Source organism: Aquarana catesbeiana, linkage group LG03, assembly GCF_042186555.1.
Source record: "Aquarana catesbeiana isolate 2022-GZ linkage group LG03, ASM4218655v1, whole genome shotgun sequence".
Classification (NCBI taxonomy): Eukaryota; Metazoa; Chordata; class Amphibia; order Anura; family Ranidae; genus Aquarana; species Aquarana catesbeiana.
The window spans coordinates 182,320,149-182,329,648 of record NC_133326.1 but is presented as its reverse complement, the minus strand read 5'-3'; positions in this window follow the sequence as shown (position 1 = coordinate 182,329,648).

Genomic DNA, 9,500 nt, shown 5'->3' with positions numbered 1-9,500 from the left:
AGTTTAATCCACACAGTGCTGGGTTCAGGAGAGTATAATACACAGAGCGCTGGATTCAGGAGCGTGTAATACACAGAGTGCTGGGTTCAGGAGAGTATATTACACATAGTGCTGGGTTCAGGAGAGTATAATACACTGAGCATTGGGTTCAGGAGAGTTTAATCCACACAGTGCTGGTTTCAGGAGAGTATAATTTACAGAGCGCTGGGTTCAGGACAGCGTAGTACACCGAGCGCTGGGTTCAGAAGAGGGTAATACACAGAGTGCTGGGTTCAGGAGACCATAAAAACACAAAGCGCTGGGGTCAGGAGACCATAATACACAGAGTGCTGGGTACAGGAGACCATAAAAACACAGAGTGCTGGGTTTAGGAGACCAAAAAAACACAAAGTGCTGGGATCAGGAGACCGTAATACACAGAGTGCTGGGTTCAGAAGAGCGTAATACACAGAGAGCTGGGCATTTCCTAACCCTCCCTCACCAGCTAAGCTCTGCATTCTGCTGCTTCAGCTTTGAGTCCTGCTTTCCCACTGCCCTCAGCTATGCACAAACAGACCCTCCTCCCCTCACCCCCCTCACCTTGGCACAAACGGACCCCCCTCCCCTTATCCCCCTCACCTTTGCACAAACGGATCCCCCTCCCCTCACTCCCCTCACCTTTGCACAAACAGACCCCCCTCCCCTCACCCCCCTCACATTTGCACAAACGGACCCCCCCTCACCTCACCTCGGAAGCACTCAATCTCAGCCTCCCACTCAGTCCATTTGTCGCTCTGCCTCTCCTCCACTGTACAGCTGCAGCGGCTGACAGTGAGATCATCTAGCAGGGGTGCCGGCATTTTAGCACCAGGCTGTTTCTCAGCCAGCAAGCCCTCTGATGCCCATAACATATCAATGCCTATGCAGTGACTGTGAATCTGGCCAGCCAGGGCTTAAAGTATGGTAGGGGCCTGGTGCTGCAGCTCCAATAGCCCTTATGTTAATCCGGCCCTGGTGACTCCACAACAGAACAATGGAAGCACATGCATTCTGATGGATAGATGGAGGGCATTGCCTGACCAATATAACAGTATTACAAAAAAGGAGACAGTGACCAGTTATAGGTGGGGCAGTGGACTCCTTTTTTGTATTACTGTTATATTGGTCAGACAACGCACTGACACTTTTCCAGCCATTGTGCTATGTGCTGGGTGTTCAGTGTGCCCCTGTACCTTTAAGAAGGGGTGGGCTCCCTTCAGTCCATCTGCCCTTCATCTATCCATCAGAATGCATGTTCTTCCATTGTGGAGTCACTCATCAGTTAGTGATAGGACTACAGATACCAGGGTGCCTTGGAGGAGCTCTGTAGCTTACACATGTATTTGCAAATGTGTGCAGAATAAAACCCCTGTTTTTAATGCATACTGTTAGACAGGTTGATTCAATTGTCAGCGGGCTGGTCAGAAAGTAAGCTTGGAGTTCTCCTTGGATTTATCCTTGGCTTTTTTTCTATCATATGTTGCCTTCCAATGCTCCTTGCTGCAATGGCCAGTTATAGGTGGGGGCAGTGGACTCCTTTTTTGTAATACGTTTGCCCAATACAAGGAATTTATATACATGGCTAATCACATTGAGGTTGTAAAGTTGCTGAAGAAATAAACAAACACAGAAAGGTGATTTTCCTCAATGGGTGCAAAGAAAACAATAAAAACTTGACAAAAGTTCTAATATTTTCTTATTTTTTCAAAAATAACTCTTTTGGCTGTGATTCCACCTTAAAAAATCAACCCACTAAAAAAAGTATATATTTTAGTTTTTAGCAGAAGCTATGACCACAATTTCTTATACCTTTACATCTGAGCTTGATTTACTGGATCTACACACCTCTTGTGGCCATTTTGAGGGTCTCCGAAATGGCCGGATTAAGGCTCAATTAACCAATAAACATATCAAATACCAAACTACCAAACAATAGAAAAAAAAAAGGAAAAACCACTAATAGCACCATGTTACACGGTTTATTGCACATACACATTGTATACATAAAAACTTGACCAACGTATTTAAAATACCTTTCCATTATCTTCTCTCATATTAGTAAACATCATACTGAGCTCAACAAATGGGAACAGACCACATATCCAAATGAGCTAGTTCATGGCCATTGGTACAACTGTGTCTCTATGGTAAATATAATTCTTACAGATAAATTCAGAATATGGATTACTTAATGCACCTTGTATAGCTGAACATCCACATATATTCAAAATGTAATCAAAACAAGGCTTGGTCCATGCATATTGGTAATCCAATGTGTAATGTAATACGAGTAGGTATTCTACCCTTCACTTCATATCCAGTGAAATCTTCCGAAGGCCTCAGTGTTAAAGTAATCTAGTATGCAAAAGGGCATATGTGGTATAAATAGCAACATTTCCTCAAAAGAGATGTATGGGATTTTTTTTTTTTTTTTTTTACACAATCATACTTACCTAGGTGGATGCAACATCCATGCTGCATCTGTCTCCCGCCGGCTCTAACACTAAGAACCAAGCGATCTAACACGATCGTTCGGTTCTCAGGGCTCTGTGAGCAGAGATCTGGTGACTGTCACAGACTCTCTGCTTTGCCCCCCCCCCCCCCCCACTGGATTGCTGGGCTGTGGAGTGGGCGGGAGCTCAGGCTCTTATTGGCTCACTGAGAGGCTGAGCCAGGTGTCGGTCCATGTGGGCTGATCCCGACTCCATTGTCGTGATCTTGCCAGAGCCTGGACCAGCTCTGTAAATCCTGAACTGCACTCCTGTGATCCATAGGAGGAGTACAGCCAAGCAAGCCTTGGCTGTACTTCTCCTTTAAAGTCATAATAAATTGTGAAAAGCATCTGCCACTGCTCACTATGAAATCAGCAGTACATGGGAAACACAGCAGACATTCTGAACGTAAATCCAGTATACAGTATCATTTTCCACATAAGGACAGCATCTGCCAAAAGGTGTCTCATTTATATGTATGGGGTGGCTGGTTCATTTGTTAAATGCGGATATCTCAGCATAATCCAGTTTTGAGGCTACAAATTAGGCAGATGGTATCACCAATCCAATCAAACTGGTATTCCTCATAACTGGATTATTCTGGATTTATCTGCAGGAAATATACTTACTATAGAGACACAAAGCTACAGCTGCGCATGAACTAGCTCATTTGGATATGTGGTTTTGTTCCCCTTTTTTCGAGTTCAGTATGTTGATTACTAATATGATAACAGATTATGGAGAGGTATTTTGAACACTTGGGCCAAATTTTTATGTATAAAATTTGTATGTGCAATAAATTGTGTAACATGCTATAAGCGATTTTCCCTCTTTTCTATTGTTTGTGTTTGCTATATAGTCACTTTTTGATAGATAAAGCTTTTAAGAAAATAAAATATTTTACTCAAAAAGATTGTTTCTCGATTTTTTCTTTGTACTTTACCATGAAAGGGCATTGGATTACGGTGTGCGTGGAATGAATGTCAGTTTGCGAACTGCATTGTAGCTTGCACAGCTGAGTTGGTCTGTTTTGGTATACCTTGTGCAGCTGAGGCTTGGGGGACACAACCGGGTACAGCTGAGGTTGCTGCCTGAAATCTTGTACTTTTTCTAACAGAAGATAGGAACACCAACTAATTCATGTGCCACTCTTTTAGATCATTAGATGATGCATGTTTGTGTCTTTAACTGTTTGTTCTTTATGGGTCTTTAGTCTTAGCCTTTGCCTAAACCTAATCTGGGAATCATTCCCCTAGCATTGCTGGTATATATTACTGACCTTTGTGGATCCCATTCTCTTGCTCCATGAGTGCCATGCTCAAGCTTTTGTCTTCTACTCCTGTCTATCATTGTTCTCATGTGTGTTTGGTTATCTACCGTTAGTGGGGACAGAGAACTGTCTTTGACACTCTCAGTGCAGAAACATTGGCCACCCAGCGATACATATGTGTGGCATGTGGGCATTAAAGTCCACCCTTCTGCTGCCGCATCTACGGTGGGGAAGTAAAGTATTCAGACCCACTTACCTTTTTCACTCTTTGTTATATTGCAGCCATTTGCTAAAATCATTTAAGTTTATTTTTTTCATCATTAATCACTTCAGCCCCGGAAGGATTTACCTGCTTCCTGACCAGAGGACTTTTTACAATTTGGCAATGCGTTGCTTTAATTGCTAATTGCGCGGTCATGCAATGCTGTACCCAAACGAAATTTGTGTCCTTTTTTTCCCACAAATAGAGCTTTCTTTTGATGGTATTTTATCACCTCTGCAGTTTTTATTTTTTGCGCTATAAACGAAAAAAGACCGAAAATTTTGAAAAAAAAAATGATATTTTCTACTTTTTGTTATAAAAAAAATCCAATAAACTCAATTTTAGTCATACATTTAGGCCAAAATGTATTCGGCCACATGTCTTTGGTGAAAAAATGTCAATAAGCGTATATTTATTGGTTTGCGCAAAAGTTATAGCGTCTACAAACTAGGGTACATTTTCTGGAATTTACACAGCTTTTAGTTTATGACTGCCTATCTCATTTTTTGAGGTGCTAAAATGGCAGGGCAGTACAAACCCCCCCAAATGACCCCATTTTGGAAAGTAGACACCCCAAGGAAATTGCTGAGAGGCATGTTGAGCCCATTGAATATTACATTTTTTTGTCCCAAGTGATTGAATAATGATAAAAAAAAAAAAAATTACAAAAAGTTGTCACTAAATGATATATTGCTCACACATGCCATGGTTATATGTGGAATTGCACCCCAAAATACATTTAGCTGCTTCTCCTGAGTATGGGGATACCACATGTGTGGGACTTTTTGGGAGCCTAGCCGCCTGCGGGGCCCCGAAAACCAAGCACCGCCTTTGGGATTTCTAAGGGCGTAAATTTTTGATTTCACTCCTCACTACCTATCACAGTTTTGAAGGCCATAAAATGCCAAGATGGCACAACCCCCCCCCCCCCAAATGACCCCATTTTGGAAAGTAGACACCCAAAGCTATTTGCTGAGAGGCATGTTGAGTCCATGAAATATTTTATATTTTGACACAAGTTGCGGGAAAATTTCAAACTTTTTTTTTGCACAAAGTTGTCACTAAATGGTATATTGTTCAAACATGCCATGGGCATATGTGGAATTACACCCCAAAATACATTCTGCTGCTTCTCCTGAGTATGGGGGTACCACATGTGTGGGACTTTTTGGGAGTCTAGCCGCGTGCGGGGCCCCGAAAACCAAGCACCGCCTTCAGGATTTCTAAGGGCGTAAATTTTGATTTCACTCCTCACTACCTATCACAGTTTTGAAGGCCATAAAATGCCAGGATGGCACAAAATCCTCCCAAATAACCCCATTTTGGAAAGTAGACACCCCAAGCTATTTGCTGAGAGGCATCTTGAGTCCATGGAATATTTTATATTTTGCTACAAGTTGCAGGAATATGACAAACTTTTTTTTTTTTGCACAAAGTTGTCACTAAGTGATATATTGCTCACACAGGCCATGGACATATGTGGGATTGCACCCCAAAATACATTCTGCTGATTCTCTTGAGTATGGGGATACCACATGTGTGGGACTTTTTGGGAGCCTAGCCACGTAAGGGGCCCCGAAAACCAAGCACCACCTTCAGGATTTCTAAGGGCGTAAATTTTTGATTTCACTCCTCACTACCTATCACAGTCCGTGATATATCCAGTCTGTCCTAGTTCACACGGTGCCACATGCTCCAATCTGCTGATCAAACGAATGACTAAAAAGTGGCACGCTTGTGTAATAATTGTCCACGTACAAGTGGTACCCCTTTCCGAATAAGGGTGACACTAAGTTCCACACAATCTTGCCAGCGCTTCATATGTAGTCAGGGCAGCTTGTCGGCTCTACGTGGCTCTTTTCCCTCGTAAACCATAAAACTACATGTATAGCCTGTGGCCCTGTCACAGAGCTTATACATCTTGACCCCGTATCTGGCATGCTTGCTGGGAAGGTACTGTTTGAATGACAAGCGGCCAGAAAACTTAATCAGGGACTCATCAACGCAGACAACTTGATGGGGAGTAAACAAGTCTGCAAAACGTTGGTTGAAGTGGTTTACTAGGGGCTGAATTTTGTAGAGCTGATCATATCCAGGGTCTCCACGAGGACGACAGAGTTCATTGTCATTGAAGTGCATGAACCGCAAGATCTGCTCGTATCGTGCCCTGGTCATGGAGGCAGAGAACAAGGGCTTATGGTGAATTGGGTCAGTGGACCAATATGACTGCAATTCACTCTTTTTAGTTAAGCCCATGTTGAGGGTAAGGCCCAGAAAGAGCTTAAATTCGTAAACCATAATTGGTCTCCAATCTCTGGCAAGGGAGGACTGGGGAATAGTAGCGATGTGTTGACACACGTACAAATTGCTTTGGTCCACAATAGATCTATAGAGATCTTCGGTGAAAAACAGCGAATAAAAATCAAGTGATGTAAAATCAACTGTTTTCACCTGAATGCCGGGTTGGCCAGTGAATGGGGGAAGTATGGGTGCTGTAGAAGTGGTGGGTTCCTAATTAGGATTGGCGAATGCAGCAGGAAGGCGCTATGGGCACGACGGGCCTGTGTTCGTCTTCTTGGTGGCAGCGGGACACTACTTGTGCTTGCCACCTCACCAGCTTGAACTGCACTTATGGGACTCACCACGTCATCACGTGATACTGCAGTGCTAGATTGACTACGACCAGGGTGTACTAGGCCGCTGGTGCTTGCCAGTTCACCAGAAGGAATAGTGGCGCTAGTACTGCTCTGCTCCATACGAGGGACCTGCGGTTCTTGCACATCAGTGATAGAAGAAGAAGTTTGGTGTCTGGTACGCCTGACCTTGGCAGGGACCACAACTCCGTCGTCCGAGCTATTTGTCATGGAGCCGCTGTCCTCTACAGGATCGTATTCTGAGCCTGAATCTGACAGATGAGTGACTTCCTCTTCACTATCTGTCATGCTCAGAAACGTGTAGGCCTCTTCACTAGTGTACCTTCGATTTGCCATTTTGGGCTCTAAATTTAGTGGTATACTAGTGAGACTCACAGGTAAAAAAGTTCCTGACTGTTAGCGACTGTATCAAAACGCTACCAAAAAAACTGTTAGCGATCGCAGGGATCAGGCCAGACTCTGCGAATGCTGCAGTTATGTGTGTTTAGTGTTTTGTAAGTGACAGTGATCGATCGATACTGCACTTGGGTGGGGTGGGCTGGACAGAGGGGCAAAACGCAGGGAACCCTAAACTGCTGGGGACGCTAGTATAGATCTGATCAGATCAGATATTGATCCATTCAGATACTATACCACTAAGGGAGGTGTATGCTGCGTGCGTGGGTGTTAGCGGTACTGGCATTAACCTGATGCTGCCTGGGGCGACGCAGACCCTATCTGACCCTACAACCTAACTTGTATCAACCGCCAAGAACAGTAGGTTAAATCTTTATTAGGTAATAAACGGCAGGTGCCCTGACACTATAAAAAATAAACTAACCAGCTTCACCCGTAACAGTTATACGGTGATCACTGGTGAAAGGGTTAACTAGGGGGCAATCAGGGGGTTAAAACCTTTATTAGGTAGTATATGGGGGTCCCTGACGCTAAAAAACGCTGACGGCGAACCTAAATACTTACCTCCCTAACTAGCGTCACCTGTGACACTAATACAGCGATCAGAAAAACGATCAGCGATCAGAAAAACGATCGCTTAGTGACACTGGCGACGGGGGGTGATCACGGGGTTAAACCTGTATTAGAGGGGGGTTAGGGGGGTACCCTAGACCTAAAGGGGCCTATCACTAACTGCCCTACCACTTATAATTGTCACAAAATGACACCAATGCAGTTATCAGTGAAAAAAAACAAACTGCTATTGGTGTCACTGTGACAGGGGGTGCAGGGGGGTGATCGGGGGGTGATTGGTGGGTGATTGGGGGGTGAAAAGTGTTCTACTGTAAGTGTGGTGTTGGTGCACTTACTTGGATGTCTTCTCTCCTCGGCGCTGGAACAAAAAGACCGACTTGAAGAGAGATGACATCACATCACTTCCTCTGCCGCTGTTTACATTACAGCAGCAGAGGAAGATTTTCATTAATTGGGAGCGATCGCGAGGGGGTGGCCACAAATAAGTGGCCTCCCCCTCAGCATGGATTGCTCCCCTAACAATGCCGCCCACCTCGGCCACTGGGGGGGCGCAATGCGCCCCCCCCCCCCCGCCCGCGGGAGGCAAATCACGTATCAGATACGTGATTTTGCCTGCCCGTGCCATTCTGCCACAGTATATCTGCGTTAGGTGGTCGGCAAGTGGTTAAGTGGTTAATGTACACACAGCACCCCATATTGACAGAAAAACACAGAATTGTTGACATTTTTGCAGATTTATTAAAAAAGAAAACTGAAATATCACATAGTCCTAAGTATTGTGACCCGAATGCTGCAAATAGAATGCAGAGTTCAGTTGTGTCCTGCAAATATCCTGCAGAGTTCAGGTGTGTGCTGCCTATAGAGTGTAGAGTTCAGGTGTGCACTGCGAAAAAAGTGCAGAGTTCAAGTGTGTGCTGCGAATAGAGTTCAGGTGTGTGCTGCTAACAGAATGCAGAGTTCAAGTGTGCTTGGCAAATAGATTGCAGAGTTCAGGTGTGCTTGGCAAATAGATTGCAGAGTTCAGGGGTGCTTGGCAAATAGACTGTAGAGTTCAGGTATGCGCTGCAAATAGACTGCAGAGTTCAGGTGAGTGTTACCTATAGAGTGCAGAGTTCAGCTGTGCGCTGCATATAGAGTGCAGTTCAGATGTGCGCTGCAAATAGACTGCAGAGATCAGGTATATGATGTGAATACACTGCAGTGTTCCAGATTGCATGGGACTGGTCCACTTTAGACCAAAATGACATCCTTTCCCCCCACCCAAATTACCACCCATCCAGTACAGAGTTCTCCATCCATTTCAAATCCCCCTCCTTGGCAGTACCTGATAGAAGAGCAGCTACAGCTTACCTCCATAGGAGAGTGGAGAGTGCAGGCTGTAGGGAGAGCACATGCTTCAAGAGGTGCTGCTGCTGGACTTGAACCTGGGACCTCGTCTGTGTCTGACTCTTCTCACTAAGCTACCTGAGATGTTGGACAGCAACCTGCTTGATCCATTGGACAACCCTGCCTTGTGTCTTGATTTTTGTTGAACCTTGAACTCTTTGCTCCTCCCATGAACTTCCTGATATAAGCCAGGTCTCTGCACTTCCTGTTGGCAGATTATTGTGGTTCTTATCCTGCCTTCTTCCTTGAGCTACCTCTATTGCTACTTGGAATTGACCTTGGCTTGTGATCCCTGACTACGAAACTCTTTTCCTGCATCGACTTTGGCTTGTAACCCTGACCACGAAACTCTTCTCCTGCATCGATCCTGGCTTATGACCCCGACTACAAAACTCTTCTCCTGCACCGACCTTGGCTTGTAACCCTGACACTGATCATCGGTCTAACAG